Source organism: Polypterus senegalus, chromosome 14 (genome assembly GCF_016835505.1).
Source record: "Polypterus senegalus isolate Bchr_013 chromosome 14, ASM1683550v1, whole genome shotgun sequence".
NCBI classification, from domain to species: domain Eukaryota; kingdom Metazoa; phylum Chordata; class Cladistia; order Polypteriformes; family Polypteridae; genus Polypterus; species Polypterus senegalus.
Genome location: NC_053167.1, coordinates 57,002,216 through 57,024,582, shown reverse-complemented (window position 1 = coordinate 57,024,582; position 22,367 = coordinate 57,002,216). Strand labels below are relative to the sequence as shown.

Genomic DNA, 22,367 nt, shown 5'->3' with positions numbered 1-22,367 from the left:
GTTGAGCAATGCTATTCGATTCTTCTTCATTATGTACCTACTCAAGATTACATTTTATTTTAGGAGGCACTCTTCAACACTATTCTAAATCCAATTACATGCATACTTTCAAAGATATATTCATGTATCTTGTTTTTGAGTAATCTCAGGTCATATAGGTAAGTTAGCATGTGGGATTTAAAGAATCTGTTAAAACCAAACCTAAACCCTTCTAACTACTTTTCTGCTATTGTGGCTCAGAACTCAACTTGTTGTGTAGAATCTAGCAGATTTGGCTTTAGTTCAGACATTCTGCAAGCAAGTATGAGGGATATCCCCTTGGTCTTACCATTTAGAAAATTATTCATCTTTGCATATTTCATAATTCACTCCTGATGCAGCAGCCAGTGTCATCTACTGGTACATTTACTTTTGTGCAATCATCACTATAACTGAAAGATATGACCTGAAACAAACATTAAGATTTTATTCTGTTCTCTGTCCACTCCACCTTCTAACAACGGAGAACTCTTAAGGCATGACCCATTCCAGAGGAAAAAAGAATAACATAATACATTTCAGAATTACACTGACAACAGAATGGGAAGTCTTCAAATTTTCCAAAGCTTGTTAGAAAATATTTTTAGCAAACATAACTATACACCACAGACTGCCCTGTGACAAACTGGGTAAGGCACTGAAATTTCTTTAATTTAAGCAACATGTTCATCTGAGGTTATATTTCTCCTGTTTGCATTACAATAGAGCTTTATTTTACCTATCTGTTGATACTTTCAGGCTATAACAAGGAATACACCAGTTTTATATAGTTCACATGAGTTCAGATGTTTCAGCCTTATCCATTGTTAACAGCTGCACAAAGCCAAGCACATAGCTATGCAACCTTTATTGACAAACACGGCAGTAGAATGGATCATACTGATGGATGCCACTTTTGCCACAAGTCAGTATGTGAAATGGTAGACCACCCACACTCATAGAGCAGGGCTACTGAGTGCTAAAGCGCATAGTCTGTAAAAATCACCCATCTTCTGTTGCATCATTTACAACACAGCTCCAAACTGCCTCTGGAAGCAAAATCAGCCCAAGAACACTGTGCCAGAAGCTTTATACAATGTGTTTCCATGGCTGAGCAGCTAATCACAAGTTTTAGATCACTATGTGCAATGCCAAGTATCTGCTGGAATGGTGTAAAGCATGCTGCCATTGGACTCTACAGCAGGATGTGTTCTCTGGAGTGATGAATCACACATCGCTGCTTGGCAGTCTGACGGATGAATCTGGGCTTGAGACAGTAGTGTACCTAATATAAAGTTTGGTAGAGGAAGGATAATGGTGTGTAGCTGTTTTTTTTCCAGGAATTAGGCTAGACCCCTTGAATTACACTAACACAATACACGTACACAACCTGCAGCAACATCCTGGAATTCCGTCATACTAAAAAAAGATACAGAATAGAAAAAAAATTAAGCAACTAGAACACAAACCGATGTGCATTAATCACTCATGATCACTTAACATTTCTGAAATATATAACAGAATTGGTACAGCTAAGCCTACCATACATTAAATATCCAGTTAGAAGAAGAACTCATCAAACAAAAGCAAATCAAACACAAAACACAGTAAAGATCATTATTACTCACTTAGCATTTTATTTTATGAAGTGAAGTGAAAACCGAACGCTTTGACAACAATTTGTGGTACATTTATACCAGACGGGAACTGTAGAAAACAGAACATTAAATGTGGGCTTAAAGCAGAAATCTTGACGTGTTTAGTTACTGTACATACCCTTTTCCCTATTCTGAATACATACTCCCTAAACAATTCTATGAAATGTGCCACGCTATCTACTGATAGTAAATTCACTTTAATCATGTTTAGAAAATGAATCAGACCTAGATGATCCACCAAGGGCTTTACATTAAACTACAGAGTCAAAAATGTCTAACCCTTATAGCCAGTCCTTACTCTAAGTTATGGATCAGACTTACAAGCTTTCCTTAAAACTTGAACTTACACTGTGAACACTGTTTCAATGTTAATCAGTCATTTTCTAAACCACTTAGTCCTGAACAGGGCCATGGAGGGTGCTGGAGCATATCCCGGCCAGCATAAGGAGCAAGGCAGGAATAAACCCTGGACAAGGCGCCAGTTCATCACAGGGTAAACACATGCACACACACCCCAACAACACACTAGGGCCAATTAAAGAAATGCCAATCCAACAAACCTGCCTGTCTTTGGACTGTGGGAGGAAACCTACGCAGACATGGGGAGAACATGCATACTCCATGCAGGGAGGACACAAACCCTGGTTTCCTTGCTACAAGGCAGCAGCACTAGAATTGCATCACCATTCTGCCTGTTGCTACAATGTGCATGATACAAACAGTAGCTTTATGTTAAGTATTTATAGGTGAGATATGTGGCTCTACAACCCACTGAATAATTCTGCTTTTTAAAAATTAGCCAGTTTATCCTGTAAGTAACACCTATTTGATTTTAGTAATACTACCATTTCTTTCAATCATTGCCTATACTGTACTTTATGACAGTTTTGCCTAGTTCAATGTGTTATACCTCATCAACTACTTCAAATAATATAATCTGCAGTATTCAGTGAAAAAGGAAGAAATCGCAGCTAGAGATGAAGTGACAACAAATCAGTCTCCTTGATAATAAAAAGATTCTGTGATTCTTTTGTGAGACATACTACTGACAAAATGGACATGTTCTTAGTTGATTTTCACCATGTAAAATAACAAGGGTGCATCATATCACATGCACATGCCTGACATTGTTAAAATAATATCAGTCCAATGTTGCTGGTTATACACCAGTTCCTTGATTATGCCCTATAAATGAAAAATGCGTGATTCTAATTACAGGCTGACTCATTGATGCATCTCTAGAACTCTTGCAAATGTTTCTCCCTAAAGGCTTTCACACTGTATTTACAAACAGATGAAAATAGTAACCAGCATATACACAAAGTGCTAAAATACAACACCCAGCAAATAACACAGAAATGAGAAATATGAGAAAGAAGAATAAAAAAGTTATTACAATCAATTACCCCTTTAGAGAGTAATTTCAAGGATAAAACCATTAAATGCAAACAAGCAAACTCGGAGGTTGAGAACTGGCATTGCTGCCAATCATGGTATGTTCCATCCTTACCTTCTTCTCATAATGAAAGCAATAATTTTTATCATATTAAACCATTTTGAAAAAATAATAACTCAGCACATTTGCTGTTATTTATATTTTGCTCATCACCAGAAATTATTCCAAATTGAAAAAAAAAATCTTGGCTCTTCTAATATTTCTTGTAAGACACTAAGTTATATAGTAGAAACAGAAACCTTGGAAGTTTTTGAAAAGTGTATGAATGATTTTTACCTATCAGCTAAACAAACAATCTTGATAGACTGAATGGTCTCATCTTGTAAAAGAACAAGCTATGAGCTTCTGCTCATGAAGGAAGCTTTACTTTACATCCCTCAATTGTGGGCTGCTGGTTTCTCTATGTGGTCTGATATTTATGCCACTGTTATTCCAAGAAGAGTCATTTAGAACACTGTGTGTGTGCTGCTTATGTTGCGAACTGTCATTAGCTTTAGGTGCCATAATATCCAGATATTCTACCTCTGTTACTGGTATACCTCTCCTTTCCACACAGGTTTGAACATTCACATTAGACACTACAAATAAATGGAAATGCATGCATTACTTAGATTGTTCTTATACTTGACTTATACTTGTTAAAATAGTGGGGTTTTGACATTTTCATTTGTCTTGTCATTGAATTCTATGAATTACAATGAGCAAACTATTAAATCGCAGTCTAGAAGAATACATCACAGGTTGTTTATGTGTATGTCAGCTGCAACCTTACATTCTGATTATCCTTTTAATTCTCTTTTCTTAAACATTATTAGCATTTACAAAAAAGTATACTTTTTTTCACAAGTTGTACGGTTGTGTGGTTGAAAGTGATGTCAGCATACCTTTGTTTTATTAGGATTGCTGTTTAGAAATCACTAACAAATTGATTTTAGTCAACATGTGCTAGAAGAAGATTTTTCTCAGGAATGACCTATAACAAAAATCTAACTACAGTATATATTCAATGATCTTATAAGAAATAATAATAACAATAATAATAGTAACTGTATTTATATAACATCTTATACAAAAATAAACACAAAACACACAGTTTTAAGCCACCTGAAATTACTCTAAAATATCCAATCCATTTCCTAAGCATCTTAGACTCTTCAGGGTTGCAGGAAGCCAGTACCTATCCCTGAAACACTGGGCACAAAGTAGGAACCATCTTTGAATTGAGTACCAGTCCACTGCATGATACACTCATATGCACACCCATACTGGACTGATTTAGAATCACCAATTAAACTGTCGTGTTTGTGTTTGTGATGTGGAAGGAAAACTGGAATGCCTGGAGAAAAGCACATGCAGATACAAACACAACAGGCAAACATTTCATAAACAGTGACAAAGATGAAATTTAAAGCAAGGACCAAGATGCTGTGGGCCAGCAGTGCTAATCATTACACCAGCATATATTGTCTGTAATATGAATTTTTGAAGCAGCAAGCATTTTACACATTTGATCATCTTAGTTTTAGATATATATTTTTTATCTGCTTACCCAATGCTAAAACGTTTCACAGCAAACCTGAATTTAACTCATTTCCATACATTTAATATTTGAAAAAACCCATCTAACCACTTTCGTATTGTATTTTATCAAAGTGACCAATCACAGTAGGCCAGAGCCTAGCTATGGTTCATGATCTATACTAATAAAAGGCAAAGCCCTCACTCACTCACTCACTCACTCACTCACTCACTCACTCACTCACTGACTCATCACTAATTCTCCAACTTCCCATGTGGGTGGAAGGCTGAAATTTGGCAGGCTCATTCCTTACAGCATACTTACAAAAGTTGGGTAGGTTTCATTTCGAAATTCTACGTGTAATGGTCATAACTGGAACCTATTTTTCTCCATATACTGTAATGGAGTTCAGCTCGATGGCCGTGGGGGGACGGAGTTTCATGTGACATCATCACACCTCCCACGTAATCACGTGAACTGACTGTGAGCACAGTACGTAGAAAACAAGGAAGAGCTCCAAAAAACGCTGAAGAAAACATGCATTATACAATTGAGATGGCAGCAAAATAATAAGAAGCGAGCGACTGACACATACAAGCATATTCATAAGTGCAGCTACTGCGGAAACAAAGCACGGTGTAAACCGTAAGTTTAAATTAAGTTTATAGACACGCTCCCACTGCCGTTTGTCGTGCACAGTGACTCATACAACCATATTCATGACTGCAGCTACTTCAGAAACAAAGTACGGTGTAAACCTAAAGTTTAAATTAAGTTCATAGACAGGCTGCTGCTGGCGTTTGTCATGCCCACAACTAATGCGGGATACAAGTTTAATGAGAGGACGCAGGGTATTAACGAGAGTTTTGATCACTTTGTAACTAAGTTAAAATTGCTGGTGAAGGGCTGTGCTTATGCAAATTCCGAGAGACTGTGTTTGTGGAGGGATTGACAGTTGAGGCGGTGGGGGAGTGATGTCATCCTCTCCCCTCCCATTCACCTCATTTTGCTCTGAGCTGAGGTCCGCAGCTTAACGCGGTCTTCCGGAAGCAACTTTGTCATGCTGACACCAAATACTCACAGAAAAATCCACAAGTTAATACACACGCTGTCTCTAGAGTTTCTCCACACTCAATGTATTCCTCGCATCCCCGTTACACCCTCTGATCTCCCATTTCCATTCAGATGCCTCCAATTTCCAGGAAGGCTCTGCTTCGCGATGAGAAGTAAGAAGTCTCAGGGACAGACCCAACAAAAGGTTGCCACTGATTTCAGGCAAGATTGATTTTCTCCTGGACAACTATACGTTGCATTCTCAAGAGTGAGCTTGCGTAGCTTCGTCATATTACAACCAGAGTGCTGAACTGACAATGTGATATATAAAGAGAACTATAATAATCGTAATAAATGAACAATAAAACAGCGGAGAACCCGTGGATTAAATAAAAAGGCAGCTTTCTTGGCAAAGCAAAGAAAGAGGATGGCTTTATATGTTGTTCGTTTATAAAACAGCGGAGAAGGCTGCTTCACAAAAAGGCAGCGGAGCGCCTTATATGAGCAGGCAGTCAGCTAAAGAAGGGAATCAATAAATATCTCTAAACGTGATAAACAAACAAAAATAGCGTACAAGCCGCGAATTAAATAAAGGAAATTGGTACCTGAACAGCACAGTAAGTCTCGAATAGCTACACAATAGCTATAAGAATCGTAATAAATGAACAATAAAACAGTACAGAACCGCGAAGCAAGGAGAAACGACGGCCTTATATGGCGTTCGTTTATAAAGCAGCGGGGAAGCTGTGTGAAGGCAGCTACACAAAAAAACAGCAGAGTGCCACACGCTGAATGTTATACCCTCCGTTATACCCTCTGATCTCCCATTTCAATTCAAATGCCTCAAATTTCCAGTAAGACTCTGCTTCGTGATGACAATTAATAAGTCTCAGGGACACACCCCACAAAAGGCTGCCATTGATTTGAGGCAACATTGTTTTCCTCCTGGACAAAACTATACGTTGCATTCTCAAAAGTAATCTCATTGCACAGCTTGGTCATATTACAACCGGACTGTTGAACTGACAACGTGGAATACGCGGGGATTTTGCTATATACAGTATATATATATATATATATGTAGATATGTATATATATGTAGATCTGTGTATATATATGTATATATGTGTCTGTGTATATATATATATATATATGTGTGTGTGTGTTGTGTGTATGTATGTGCGTGTGTATGTATGTATGTATATGTGTGTGTATATATATGTTGATATGTGTATATATGTATATATATGTAGATGTGTATATGTATATATATATAGATATGTGTATGTGTAGATGTGTATGTGTATTTGTAGATGTGTCATATATATATGACAGCAACACTCATAACAGTGACAAAACAATTACATTGACAATCATGTTACATTATTTTTAAAACGTTTCCTTTTCTTTTTCATAACCTCTTTAACATACTACTTCTCCGCTGCGAAGTGCGGGTATTTTGCTAGTTACATAATATAACAGTCTCAAACCCACTTAATCCAATTCAGAATTACCATCCCTGTCAATATTAGGCATTAAGCAAGAAACAACAGGATGTCAATGTAAAGCAGGAAACAATATTTTAACAATAAGTAAGATCATTTTTATTATATTAGTTTCATAAAACAACATTCAGAACATTTGTAAAGTACATACATTATATTTTTTGCAGATTTGGATTTACCCCAGTAGTAAACTATTTAAGAGTGGGAGGCATCCACGATGTCATTTTAATTTTGGTTTGGGCTTTTATTTTTATTAATATTTGAAATTTTGTGCAATTATTTTGTTTGCTTTTTAATTTGTGTGATTTGGTATACTTTCTATACCATTTAGGTGTGGACATCATTGAAAGGCATCTTAAATTTAATGGATCATTTAAAAGTTGCTCTTTGTTTTAGAATTAATTAATCATGATTTTTTGTCACATTAGTATTTCACTGATGTAGCAGGTTTATGTAAATGCTTCTTACTCCTGGGTTTCAATCTTATTAAAAACATTTCCTTAACTTAGTGCAATAAGCATTTATAACATAAAAAATCAGTGATCACCATGCAGCTTTAGGACATAATCACAATACTCTTACCATATTTAGCATGTAACACAGCTTGAACAGCTCTCCATATTACTCCATATTACATTAAGTTACTGTGTACCCTGCCTTAAACTCTGTACGATCAAATTTAGCTCTGGGTCTTGAGGCGTTTGACATTTTACATGTGCTACTGGCATTTTATCTGTTGAAATGGTTATCATAATAGATGGGCCTCCCTTCCAGAATGAGTACCAGGATAGCACTTCTTATTTTAATAACAGGCTTCAGCACCACTTAATCCTTACTGGGATGCATGACTTGTCCAAAAGAAATGGATGAATGCTAAATTTTTAATGATAATTTAAAATTATATTTATTTGCATTTGTTTTTTATTACAAAATGTCAAGGTAGCTGAATAAGCAGATAACGGTACATGCTTTAAACATCAAATATGTGGAATATTTAACAAACACATCCTCTTGGTGCTTTATAAATATTATTTCTATATTGCTTTATCAAAGTATTACTCATATTTTTCAAATGTTATTTTTTAAAATGAACTTATGCATACTGTACAGTCATTTAACTCTAGTCAACAACATCTATCTAAAGAACATTACAACAAAACCACATATTTTGTCTTTAAAACGTCCTCTAAATAGTCTATTAAATGTCTCCATGGGACTTTAAAATTGGCATCAGTATTATGCGTACGAGTGGATGATCCCCATTTCAATTTACAAATTTACAAATTACGCCATTGAGCTGGCAACACATCCAGTCAGCCAAATAAACACAAAATGTTCACTGATCACCTCTTCTTCATCTATGAACTGTGGAAAACAACACATTCTGTCAAAGACCTATACTTAACAGCAGGAAAGGACCGAGAAATGTGGCTCTTGGCTCAAGTCTCATTTTAGTATCTGACTCACTTCAACAGCTTGATCAAAGTTGATTAACCCTACAGCACATCAACTCCATGACCCAAAAATGATTCCTGTAGAGCCAACTAATGCAAACCTTCACATTCTAGTATCTAGGACCTATAGGCACCTATCAAAAGAAACAGAGCAGACACATCCAATACTATTGTTGAATGTTTTTTAAAGCTTCCTAAAATTTTTACCTTTCAAAGAAGAAAAGAAAACCTTACCAATCTCCCTACATACAAAGACACAAACGTACCCAATAACAATCAAAGCTCCCACCCACACAGCTGCTTGACTCACAACCAGCTGGGGTCCCAGGTTTCCCCTCCATTAAACAGCTCATGCTTTCTCTTATGGGAAAAAATATTTTATATGCTAATAAAAAACATACAGAAAAATAATATATTTCTAGGTGAACTGCTTTTTAATTACTTTAGCATACATGTACTTAAAGAATACTATAACTTTGAAAACAGTTTAAAAGTGGAAGAACTACTAATGGTCACTTTAAAACATCTATATGAAATCTATTCTGTTTATAATGTAACCAGATAGAAAAAAAACTGCTTGCATAAGAACATTACTGCTTTGCTGTCTACCCAACATTCACCAGCATGACTTTCGATGAACAGAGCAGAATACTACCAGTAGTTACTAATTTCCCCCTCTGCCAGCTCATTTTGTTTTGTCTTTCCCTGGTGTTGCCACATGAGTTAGCTTATCTAAATTGCCTATGTATGAATGAAGAAGATGATTTTCAGTATGTGACTTTTGTAAACTAGTGTCCCAGCTAGGGTTGTCTCCTGCCATATAGATTCTAGACTGAGAAACTGGATGGAAAAGTGGATGGATGGACGTGGATGAATGATGTATTATTCCTATGTACCATATACAGTAATTGTGATTGGACTGCTGAAATAAACACAACAAATCATTGGGAAAGATTCATTGCTTCTTCACAGTTCCAAGAGCCTGAGTTTGATACCCAGGCCAATCTCTGCACAGAATTTGCACCTTCTTTCACAACCATGAGATCTTCCTCTGGGTACAATCATTTCTTCTCAAACCCTAGAGCTGTGATTAGGTTAATGACAACTCTAACTTAGTGAGTAAGTGCATGCTGTGTGTGCTCAAGTGTGTCCCATCATCATAATATAAAAAAAGCTCAGAAAATGGATTCATTAAATTAATTTACATATATGCTTTTAAGAAAATATACATTTCATTTATTTAATCAAACAGGTTTATGTCTGTCCATTAGGAGCTGACTTTGGCTAAGCTGACCATTTCTTAAAAAGTAAGCCTTCTGAACTTTGTTAGTAAGTTACAATACTATATGCAATGACTAAGGTTGCCAAACTTGACACATTAATTTAAAATGCTAAACATATTTTTTAATAAAAGCACAACTTACTTACTTATGCAGCAAAAATGACTTGTTTTCAATATTTTTTTATTTTAACACATATTATCAGGGAAAGTGTGATGTGTATGGCACTGTCTTAAGTGTATGTAGCATGAGCAGAAGAAGGAGACCACCTTACACATGTGTCTGTTGCAGTGTATAGATTCAAGGCAAATTCAAGTTCATGAGAGTTTAGCTAGCATTTATGTGTGTACATGTAACCACATCAGGATATATAATATAGCTACCCAACAGCAGCTTGCATATCACTCATTTATTTCCTTAATACAGTATATACACCTCAACACACATCACTAAAACCAATGGTGGTTTTACTTTTACATGCCCTGCTACATACAGCAAGTAATTTGTGCAGCAGTGTTCCATATTTATGTGGTATGGTGGCACAGTGGAAGCGCATGGGGATGTATGTTTTCTCTGTGTCCATGTGGCTTTCCTTTCCCACAATCCAAAAACATGCAGATTAGGGAGATTAGCAATAGCAATTAGCAAAACTGGTGTGTGTTTGTGTATGCCTTTATGTGTTCAATCACCCTGCAATTAAATGGTGCCCTGTTTAGGGGTTGTTCCTGCCTTGCATCCAGCTTCCTCGTGACTCTAATCAGTATGATGTGGGTTTGTAAGATACTGTACAATGATGGATGTTCCATTTTGAAGAAAACAATGAAGCAATGCAATGCAATAGAATATTCTTCATAATAATGAAAAAAAGCAAATACAATAAGCTTTACATATGCAGAACAATGGGATTCAGCACAGTCAGTGGTAAAGTGGATAGATATTTCTAAAATGTAAAGGCTTTGGCACCATGTTAAATAAATACTAGAATCACAGCAGTTACCTGTAAATTTTGTTTTGCAACAGTGGTACATTACAGTCAAAACGTTTCTATATTGTTTGTACAGAATGTGTCTGATGTTATAGGAATAAGCATAAAAATTAGGCAGTGGAAAGGAAATGGAAGTTATTTGTCAAATTCATTCAGCATAATAACCTACATGATTTAATATTTGTTGCTTATATTTTGTTTACCTTGATATAGCACAAGTAACTCTCTTGAATTATGTGTAATTAAATTGTCTAATTAATCACTATTGACTACTCAAAGAAGCCCAGAGAAACCACAGAACTCAGATTAAACATATAGCGGCTTCCAGTCTGTTTTTAGAAGAACCTGAAAAGTGTCTAATCAAGGCTCAGAGTGTTTACTCACTAAATCCATTTTAAATTATATGGTGTGTGTACAGTTTATACAGTTAATCAGTATAAAAAAACATTTTTAGAAATGTCAAGTTTGGACAAAGTTGAAAAGCTGTAAATCATCTCCATTCAAACACATCAGTTTTCGAGAGTGAATTTTCACATAAGTTAAATGTTTCAAGCTGCACAAACCCTGGTCAAAATTCTTTTCAAGTTTTTTTACTTTCTTTGAATTCCTAGTTTAGGGTTAAAAGTATAATAAACAAAATAACTGAAAATTCTACTAACTCTTCCAAACAAAAAATTTCAGATTTATAGATGTTGTCTTGTTTTGGTACTTTGTTGTCTGCAAAATCATAAAGGATCACATTAGCAAATTTCATTTACATTTGACATTTGCCTGGTCACTACCTTGTTTCTGTTTTTTCTGTTTATTTAAAAATGTTGCAAATAATGAACTTAAACAATAAAAAAGGGAAATGACATATTTTTGTCTTTACTTTTATGCTACAGTGGTAAAGTGGTAAGAGTTGGTGCCACACAGATCCAACATCCTCCACTCTTAAAAATAATGATGGCATTTTAATTTATTTTACTGGAATGTGTAGTCCCACATAGAACTATTACTCGACAAAGCACCATTTCATTCTGAGAAGGTTTCATTGCATATAAATGTGGGTCCTTGTACTTTGAAAAACTTCCTAATATGTAGAAAAAACCCTGAATTTTTTAATGCGTGGTAGACTACCCAACAGGACACTAACAGATTTAAGAAAACTTGAACTTAGCCTGTTATTGTATACAGGAAGAGTCCTTTTCAAATCATGAGCCATTGTTATTTTACAGGTCTATTACCATCTATCCATAAGTATTTACTGTATGGAGTCGATTACAGATCTAAATAAATAAAGGTTCTTTCTGGAACTTTCATGTGGATGGGTCTTTTGAGAACCAAAACTGGTTCTCCTACAGCACTGCTCTGAAGAACCACTCTGGCACCTTAATTTTTAAGAGTGTACAGTACGTTTGAATCATACTTCCCATTTGTGTGGAGTTTGAATATTCTCTTCGCATATGCATAGATTTTCCTCAGAGTACTCTTGCTTTCCTCCCACATCTCCAAACATGTATGTTAAATTAATTGGTAATTCCAAACCCAAGCTGGTTTGTGTTCGCAGGTTCTGATAAGAACATGTAACCTGTCCAGAGGTCTGTATCCCTTACTCCTGCATATATTTTAAGCAAACAAAGTGTTAGCTAAGCTGGCCATGTATGCATTAAGAACATGGGAATGAACCTTGTGAAAATATGTCCACTACAAAAACCTCTTTAAAAAATCAGCATTTTCAGTCATCTCATTCATAGTTTAGTTCATTAAAAAGGTAAATTATTTTTTTCATTGTTTCCAGTTTAGTACAATGTTTTGTTATGTTTAAGCTCTCCAATAGATAAAAATAAAAAAAGCAAAAAAGAAAATTAGAAATGATCTAATGTTGTCAAATGCACCTTAATATATTTTCTCAGCCTGCTTTAATCTTCCATCCCAGCAACTACAATATCAACACTTCAAAATTGGGCACTTTAAAGGCATTCATGCATGGTGAAGAGCAAATGAAAAGCATGCTGGGTATGCATAGTAAGGTGTCCATCCTCACTAAAACAGTTCTTAGCTTCTCCTCTTTCTCAGTGTGATCTAACCTTTCAAAAAGCAGAAAAGTAAATTTTATTGATTTCCGAATCTCTACCGAGAAAGACTATCACAAAAAAAATGATTCTAAAGGTTGTCACTCTTGTTTCAATTAATTTTGCATTCATATTGATGAAAAACAGTTTGGTTAGCCTCTATGTAATGAAATGTAACTGCACTTTACTATGAAAGAAAATGGTATTAATCCAATAACTTTCTGATCCTTCTATTTCTATTAGAGGTTTGCAGGGAGGCAGCACCCATCCCAAGAGCATCAGATACAGGAAAGGAGGAAAACTTGAATGAGGGGCCACAATTTCAAATAATACTTCAGATTCAGAAAATAACCCTGGGGAAAATCTCCTTTGCCAAACTCCTAGAGCTATTTATTTTTAAGGCATGCCCCAGGTTTTTCTTTATCAGCTTTTTTCCATTATATAGAGCACATTATATGCATAGGAAAAGCACATTGTCAGAGAAAGCAATTTGACAGAAGGCAACTCTTGTGTGTTCAAAATAAACCTGTTAATTTTGCTTGCTAAAAGTACACTACCAATCATGGCTTATTAAGGTTAATATGTGTCCAGCTGGGAGAAAAGCCTTTTCAAAACAGAGCTTAGAAAAACTGAAGGAGAAGCAAATAAAAAACGGAGGGCAATAAGATAGATAGATAGATAGATAGATAGATAGATAGATAGATAGATAGATAGATAGATAGATAGATAGATAGATAGATAGATAGATAGATAAGATCAAAAGAAGAGAATGTGACCACTTGCTAAAAGTTAGTGGGGTTGTGGGTCCACAGCTTAGCCAGATCTGAGTGTCAAAAAGTGCACTCAGAATGACGCTGCACAGAATGATGGCTGATACTCCTTTTCCAGAATGTTTTGTTTGGTTTTACCTATAAAGCCTAGAATGTATCTGTAAAATGGAACTGAATTACTAACTTACAGAACACTTCTGCGATGTTATGTTACAGGACAGAGGTTTCCCCATTAACACTCAATTCCAGTCTACAAGTAAAGAAGTCCCACTTTATCTCCACAAGTATACTATACAAGGAGAAGGGACTTAGCTCTCAAGTGGAGCTATAAAATTCATATGTAATACTAATTTCAGAAGCAGGATGTTTATTAGGGAAAAACAGGGTCAAAAACCTTTCATTTCCATGAAGTTAGTATCATATGCACACCCAGATAAGACATGATGCTTGCAAAAATCAGCTGCAAATGCAAGTGGCTGTCAAAGCGAACTTCTCAATCTAACGTTCACAAGAGCTATACCAGGATTGAATTATAGAATTTACACACCAATTTAGCCTGCTGAGTGCTGACAGATGATATGTATTAAATGAGATGGGCCTAGCTACCCTGACTCGGTGAGCACAGTAAACGACCCACCTCCTGCCCCTAAGGGCACTCAAATTCCCAAAGGCTCCAAATGACTGCTAGTCTATATTAGAAGTAGCTGGAAAATATGTCTAAAGCTCATGTTCTCAGAAAAATGACGTAGGAGCTCATTTAATTGGTGATCTCAGCACCTTTGAAAGGCCACTGATCAGTCCAGACTGGAAATATTATGGTAAATTTAGAAACAGCACTAGCTTTCCTGTCTTAAAATATGATTACAACTTTACATATGCTACTAAAACAAAGTTACATTCTACAGGAACAAAGCAGTTGAAACAAAAAAAAAAATATACAGACAAGGAAAATGCAAGGCTAGACAAGGGATGGATGGCTAAATGTATAAAATATAACTCCAATCTAAAACTGTGGTGCCTAGTAAATGTAGAGTTCTCCTCATCCTCACATTCAGGAACTCTGATAAAATTATTTCAGCATCCTTTAAAAGCTCCTCCACATCTAAGAAAACCCCCAGTTGGGACTGCAAAGGCTATTTACAGATAGACAGTAAATGCTGTAAAGAAGCTGCAAATGAAAATAAAAGTAGCAAACATGCCAGAAGACATTTGCAATAGAAAACAAAATGAAACTTTAAAGGCTATCCTAAAATGACTTCAGTTTGATGTAGTGCTGAGACATACTGGAGAGGGATTTGGCTTGAAGTATTTTTCTTTAATAAAGCTACACAAAATGTGTTAAGCTCAAATACCACTCGGGACAATGCGTTAGCATTCAGATTGTGCCAGAAAGGTTACCCTTTACAATATTCAACCTTTATGTATCTGTGGTACAAGTATATCTGTGCATTGTATCCACTTTTTGAGACACATAAAACACAAAAAACAGAAATCAGGGACACATAAAATACACAAATTCTAAACTGTATACGGTTACTGTTGTGAATATGCACATTCTGCCATAAAACATTGCATTTGTTGGTTCATTTCATGAGCCCAAATAATGTACCAACATAGATTTTTTATTTTCCTATTTTCCAACAAAAATGTGAGATGAGAGTAGGATGCTGTTGACATAGGACTTCTATAAAGCTTGTACTGTATTTATGAGTTTTACTTCTGTGTGTGTGTGTATCCTAGTCAATAGGCCAGGTATGGTTGATTCAAGTGACACAGTACTGGTACACACTGCATGTGAGTTTCGGCATTCATTATCGATTCCTACCTTACATCTCTTCCTTCTGGGATTAACTACAGTTCCCCATTGAATGAAACAGGTGGTTTAGAAAGATGATGCAGTTCAAAGTTTGTCTATTCAGTGCATTTTATAAGCACTGGGCAACACATTTGTTTGGCATTCTTCAGTTTGGAAAGCACTAAACTGTTTATTAATACATCATTATTTTTTAAGAAGGGCAGGTAAGCTTTGTGGAGTGTGAAGTTTCCATTCATTTTTCAAACTTTCTTATGCTTTTTATATTTCTATTTACAATCTGATGATAAATATTGTTCACTATTGTTTTTACATCGTTTTTTGTACGTTCCAGGGTGAACGGCTCTATTTTATATCAATATTATCAATTCATCTTCCTGAAAAAGTCCTGCTTTACACTGTGTCAGCGAGTGTCACATGTTTGCTGTTGACTGAAATTTATTTGCACATAATACATATCTCATTCAATGCGTACAGGTATGTAAAAATTACAAAGAAAAGTGCAGAATTGACACCAATTTATCATTATTGACAAGCCTAATGGGAAATACTGCTTGAATGGTTTAGTCCCCTGAGTTACATGCATTGAACCGCACTAGAGTGAGCACAAAACACCCATTCCAGTGCACCTTCAATGGCTCCTTGTGTCTTATAGGATTGAATATAATATTCTAATACTAACTCATAAAGGTTTTAAACAACCCTGCATCAGACTCTATCAGTAACCTTCTCCATCATTTTGCTCCTGTCCACACACCAAGGTCCAGCTATTCTGGCAATCTGATTGTGTCCCCAACTAACCTGTACTCTATGGGTGACAGAGCCTTCAGGTCTTTTGCACCCAGAATTTATAATGACCTCCTTAAATTAATTAGATCAGCTGACTAAATTAATTCTTTAAAAAAATATATATAAAACTCATTTGTTATGAAAGGCATTTAACTTTACCCTGACTTTCTGATCCTTCCTCTCAGTCCAAGTGCTCAAGATAATTTAAGTTTGTATCACAATTTATGTCATTTGTTTGTTGAGTTTTCTCAATGTATGTATATTTTTGTAATTCTAATTTAAAGGTTTGTGCTTCCTGTATTTATCCTTATTTAGTGTTTTATGCTGATATTATTTTGTATCCAATATTGTGCATTTGATCTTTTTCTGCTTTTTCCCTGTTGTTTATTTTGAATTTCTTTGAAAGGCTTTGAGCACGGAAAAGGTGCACTAAAATATTATTACTATTATTATTATTATTTAACATTTGAGATGTTTCCTGAAATGTCTATAATGTCTGTAAAGAATGTGAAAGTCAATAATTGAGTCCTGTAAATGTATTGCTCACTAAAGAACATCAGATATTGAAAAAAAGATCTGAAGATCAAACTGCAGTACTGATACAAGACACATGCAGTGCATTAACCTGCATTTGATGTTAGAAAGATATAAAAATATGTATAAAATGGCAATACCAACACAGTGTATTAATGACTAAAATCCTTTAAATAATTCTGAAAATCATCAAAATGCCTTGAAGAATAAAATATAATATCAGTAAGAATCCTTGCACAAGCATAGTATGGATCCTTAATAAACTATACAAACATCAAAAATGAGAAATTATCAAAGAAAGTCAAATTACTAGATGTGGTTATAGCACTGCATCTTGCTCCATTACACCCATCACCTTCATGTCCTCTCTGACCACATTCATAAACCTTCTCTTAGGCCTTCCTCTTTACCTCTTACCTGGCAGCTCCATCCTTAACATCCTTTTCCCAATATACCCAGCATCTCTCCTCTGCACATGTCCAAACCAATGCAATCTCGCCTCTCTGACTTTCTGTCTCCCAACCATCCAACCTGAGCCGTCCCCTTAATGTACTAATTTCTAATTCTGTCCACCCTCATCACACCCAGTGCAAATCTTAGCATCTTGAACTCTGCCACCTCCAGCTCTGTCTCCTGTTCTTTGGTCAGTGCCACCGTCTTCAACCCATATAACAAAGCTGGTCTCACTACCTTGTAGACCTTCCCTTTCACTCTTGCTGGTACCCACCTGCCACAAATCACTCCTGACACTCTTCTCCACCCATTCCAGCCTGCCTGCCTCTTTTTCACCTCTCTTCCACACTTCCTGTTACTCTGTACTGCCAATCCCAAGTATTTAAACTCATCCACCTTCACCAACTCTACTCCCTGAATCTTAACCATTTCTCTGACATCCCTCTCATTCACACACATGTATTCTGTTTTCTTCCTACTGACCTTCATTCCTCTTCTCTCTACAGCATATCTCCACCTCTCCAGGGTCTCTTTGACCTGCTCCCTACTCTCGCTGCAGATCACAATGTCATCTGCAAATATTATAGTCCAATGGGACTCCTGTCTAATCTCATCTGTCAACCTGTCCATCAGTAATGCAAATAAGAAAGGGCTCAGAACTGATCTCTGATGTAATCCCACGTCTACCTTGAATGCAACCATCACTCCTACAACAGACCTCACCACTGTTACACTTCCCTCCCACATATCCTGTACCACTCTTATATTCTTCTCTGCCACTCTCGACTTCCTCATACAATATCACAACTCCTCTCGAGGCACCCTTTCATATGCTTTCTCCAGGTCCACAAAGACACAATGTTACTCCTTCTGGCCTTCTCTATACTTCTCCATCAACACCCTCTGAGCAAACATTGCATCTGCAGTGCTCTTTCACGGCATGAAACCCTTACCACTTCTGCTGTAGTTGCCCAGCTATCTGGTGACTCTTCACTGCCACCCAGTGCCTGTCATACCTCCTCCCTAAATGCAACCTTGCAGTCTTCTTTTTTCAACTTCCATCATTTGATCCTTGGCTCTGTCCTCGCTCTCCTCCTCTTCTTGATATCCAATATCATCCTATAGACCACCATCCTATGCTGCCTAACTGCACTTTCCCCTTCTACCACTTTGCAGTCTCTGATCTCCTTTAGACTGACCATCCTGCATAGGATATAATCTACTTGTGTGCATCTTCCTCCACTCTTGTATGTTATCCTTGTTCCTCCCTCTTCTTAAAATATGTATTCACCACAGCCATGCCCATTCTTTTCACAAAATCCACTATCATCTGACCTTCTTCATTCCTCTCTTTGACACCATACCTACCCATTACCTCCTCATCTCCTCTGTTCCCATCACCAACATGTCCATTGAAATCTGCTCCAAACACCACTCTTTCTACCTTGGGTACACTCTCCTCCACCTCATCCAATTCACTCCAGAAATAATCTTACTCATCTATTGCACACTCAACTTGCGCAGCATATACACTACCAACGTTCATCATCCCACCTTCAAATTCCAGCTTCATAATCATCACTCTGTCCTACACTCTTTTCACCTCCAAAACACTCTTGACATACTGTTCCTTCCTCTCAGCCTTTCAATTACTTCTGTCCATTTCTTTTGAAAAATCTGGGAAAAGTAGCTACTTTAGGAGGAATACACATAGGATTAGACAGTACCAGTTTTGCAGATTAGCTATTCAAATTCAATTTAAAAAAATAACTTGAGGAAACATCTGCAATACTGTTTTCCTACTCCAACACTAGATCATTTAGCTAAGTACAGAAATGCAAAACATCTACCAAGCTTTGAACCCATCTTAATCCAACTGAGGTACTCGGAAGCCTAAAGTCTAGCATAACACCAGAGAGGAACCAGCCCAGTCCTTCACAAGGAACAATGATGAACACAGTTACTCAGTCATACCAGAACAGTTTAGAAACATCATGTCTTTAAGGCCCGGAAGAAAAAAAATCCAAAACCCAGAGAAAACCCCACAAAGATAAAGAATAAATCCTGTCCAGGACAGGATTAGAATCATGTGTCCTAAAGGTATAAGGCAACAGCAACTAACTATTCCACCAATATGCTGCCAGCACAAAAGTTGTTCTACAAACCTAAAGAGCTTGAATTAAGTATTTGTATTTAAATCATTTTATTCTGATTGCTTCTGAATGAAATACCTTCGTCATTATGGTTCTTCAAAGCTGACAACAACTGTTAAAGTCTACCTAGTTTAGAGGAAAGTCAAACCATTCTACCACTCAAGCCACTGAATGCAAATTCAAAGTCACTGCAAGGCCAAGCATCTCCAAAAACCCCTTGTTAAAACCAGTGTAATGAGGAGGAGCTGGATGTTTTGGGAGGAGTTGGATGTTTGGGTGGCTCTGGATATTGGTGTCAGGTGAATGCTCATTAACCATATTACACAGAATCTACCTTCAATTTTGTTTGCACACTAACCACATTATAACTAACCTACAAAGCAACCATGTCACTGCCTAGCCACTGCAGCATCAACTGACAGCTAAAGCATCAACCAAAAAGCTGTTGTACCGAAAAAGATAATCATGGAGTTATCAAATTTTCAGACCACTGTTGTAACTACTGTATGTCAACTTACAAAGCTACAGTAATTTCACAGTAGAAAGCATTAGGCTACTGTTGTTTAACACGAGAAATCTTATTTGTGTAATCTGTCTGCATAACGCGGGTCTACTTAAGATGTGTTTTCTTTATATTGAGTAACGGTGGAGAGCAGTCATGAATACCTAAATGTACAGCATGCTACAGTTTATTCTACTGGTCACTTTAGAGTGGATAAACCTAATGATATGTATGCTCTTTAAATCAATTTAAAAATCACTTCATCTTTCTAAGTGGCCATTGGCGTCAGATATGCTTAACCCAAAAAACTTAATTTGTGTACATGTCAACCATCCTGACTGTTAATATGAGACTAGAGATACAATTGCAATTTTGAGTAGTTTTTAAGCATATGCTTTTTAGTTTTGCTAGCATATTATGATCACGCTTACACTCAAACAGAGGTGTTCAAGTCTCACAACAAAAAAGACTGATAAGTTCTTTTAAGATAAATCAATAAATATTGGGTAACAGGTTAACTCATCATTGAGGAGCCTTTGAAAAAGGCGAGCAGGAAGACAAAAAGAATGTCAAACAAGACATTTATTCATAAAAAGAAACAAACCCAAGTTTTAATGTTTTGTATAGAGCCTGGTATATGTCAGGAAGATAAAATAAAAATAATTCATTCCGATGAAATAATGATTTATTTGGACCATTATTTTTTTTTTTCCTGCCTTACACCTACGGATCACCATAGCTTTTGTAATATACAAAAATTTGCAGAATTTATTTAGATTTTTTGGGGCTAACTGTATATTTCAAACAGATTGAGACACACCATGACATACATTCATTTGTTTATTTAATGGTGTCGGGTTGTTTGTTGTCTTTATTTATTTGGACAGTAATTTGCAGTTGATTGAAAGCTTTCTAGAATGAATATCTGAATCAGAGAAGTTGCTTGTGGGTGAATGTTTATGAAGGATTCAAGATAATTAAGCATATAATGTTAGAATAAACTACTGTAATTATTTAACATTATATTTAACATTGTTAGCCTTATAATAATTATAAGCTACAAAAGGTGTACATGCCTTTGCATAAAACGCTGTGTTAAACATTTGCTACAGGAAAACCTGCTAAGAAGTGACCAAAGAAAATGGTTTGTGATGGTGTGTCATCAACATCCAGCTCCTTCACAAACATTTAGCTACAAACATCCAACAATATCCAACTCACCCGCATTTTGCAGGCTGCAGGGGGACAGTCTCAGCCTATTGCAGAAGCATACGTATACAGTAAGTCAGGAACCAGTCATGAAAGGGATGCCAATCCATCACAGAGCACAATCAAATGTTTATCTAAACTCACTCACACCTGGACAATTGAGAAATACCAATTAACTTAATGTGTATGTCTTGCAAGATGTAGTAGGGAAATTAGAACAGCTGGAGTAAAAAAATCAATCACAGCTAAAGCTTGAAAATACCACACTGACAATGACTTAGCTGAGGTTTAAATCCAGTTGCTCAAAACTGTAACAAAGAACCAGCAACTGCTTCACTGCCATGTTACCAGCCAAGAGGAGTATTACCCTAGACCTCCATTGTGATATTGTATGTTATACAGGGTACTTGGAAGAAATATGATTTCTGGAGAGCTAAGTAGCACCGTGCATTTTCACAGCTTGACCTTTTGGTCCAATATATTTAATAAGCAGCTCACATAGGATGTTTTTTGAAGTCACATTTTAAGCAATTCTACTCTATGAATCTTATCTAAGCCTTCTTCAAGGACAAAAGTGTAGGAAAATAATTTATAACTGAGGTGGTATTTTATTTTATACTGTACCTAATTCTGGCGTACTTTGTCAGAGTAATTGCTTCATTAGTATATATGTAAGTATTTTGGGTACAATTAGAACTTTTTACCATTCACTCACTGTGTACCCTTGCAAAGGGCTGGCATCCTCTTCCCCACAACACTGCTCTGGATAAGTGGGTTCAGAGAATGGATGGACAGACTGTGTATCTAGTGCAGCTGTAAAGGTAACTGTTTAGCCAGTTATTGAATAATTATGGGATTTGTGCACCTACCTATGCCAGTCCTTGTGCTGCACAATATACAGTAACAATTCATAATTAAACTCTAATTATACGGGTTGATACGGTACAAAAGCTAAGAGGTTACCAAATCACACAATCATTAAATGAGAATAAAATTTAAAAATAAAAGGCTGACATCTCTGGGCCCCCAGGGGTTTATGTAATATCTGATCACTAAACTGGTCCTCAATAACTGCACTTTGGCTTTAGATCGCCAGTGAAACTCTACCATGCTTTATGTCTCCGTCGGTCCCCTGTTTCTCTTTCTATTTCAGTTTGAGCAA

The 22,367-nt window shown here is 36.3% G+C and overlaps 1 protein-coding gene across 2 annotated transcripts in view; it reads right to left on the bottom strand.

Annotated features, from left to right (window-relative positions):
- Window positions 1-22,367, bottom strand: part of nol4lb (nucleolar protein 4-like b) — a 296,901-nt gene that overhangs the window by 273,109 nt on the left and 1,425 nt on the right. The gene's annotated exons all lie outside the window — the stretch shown is intronic.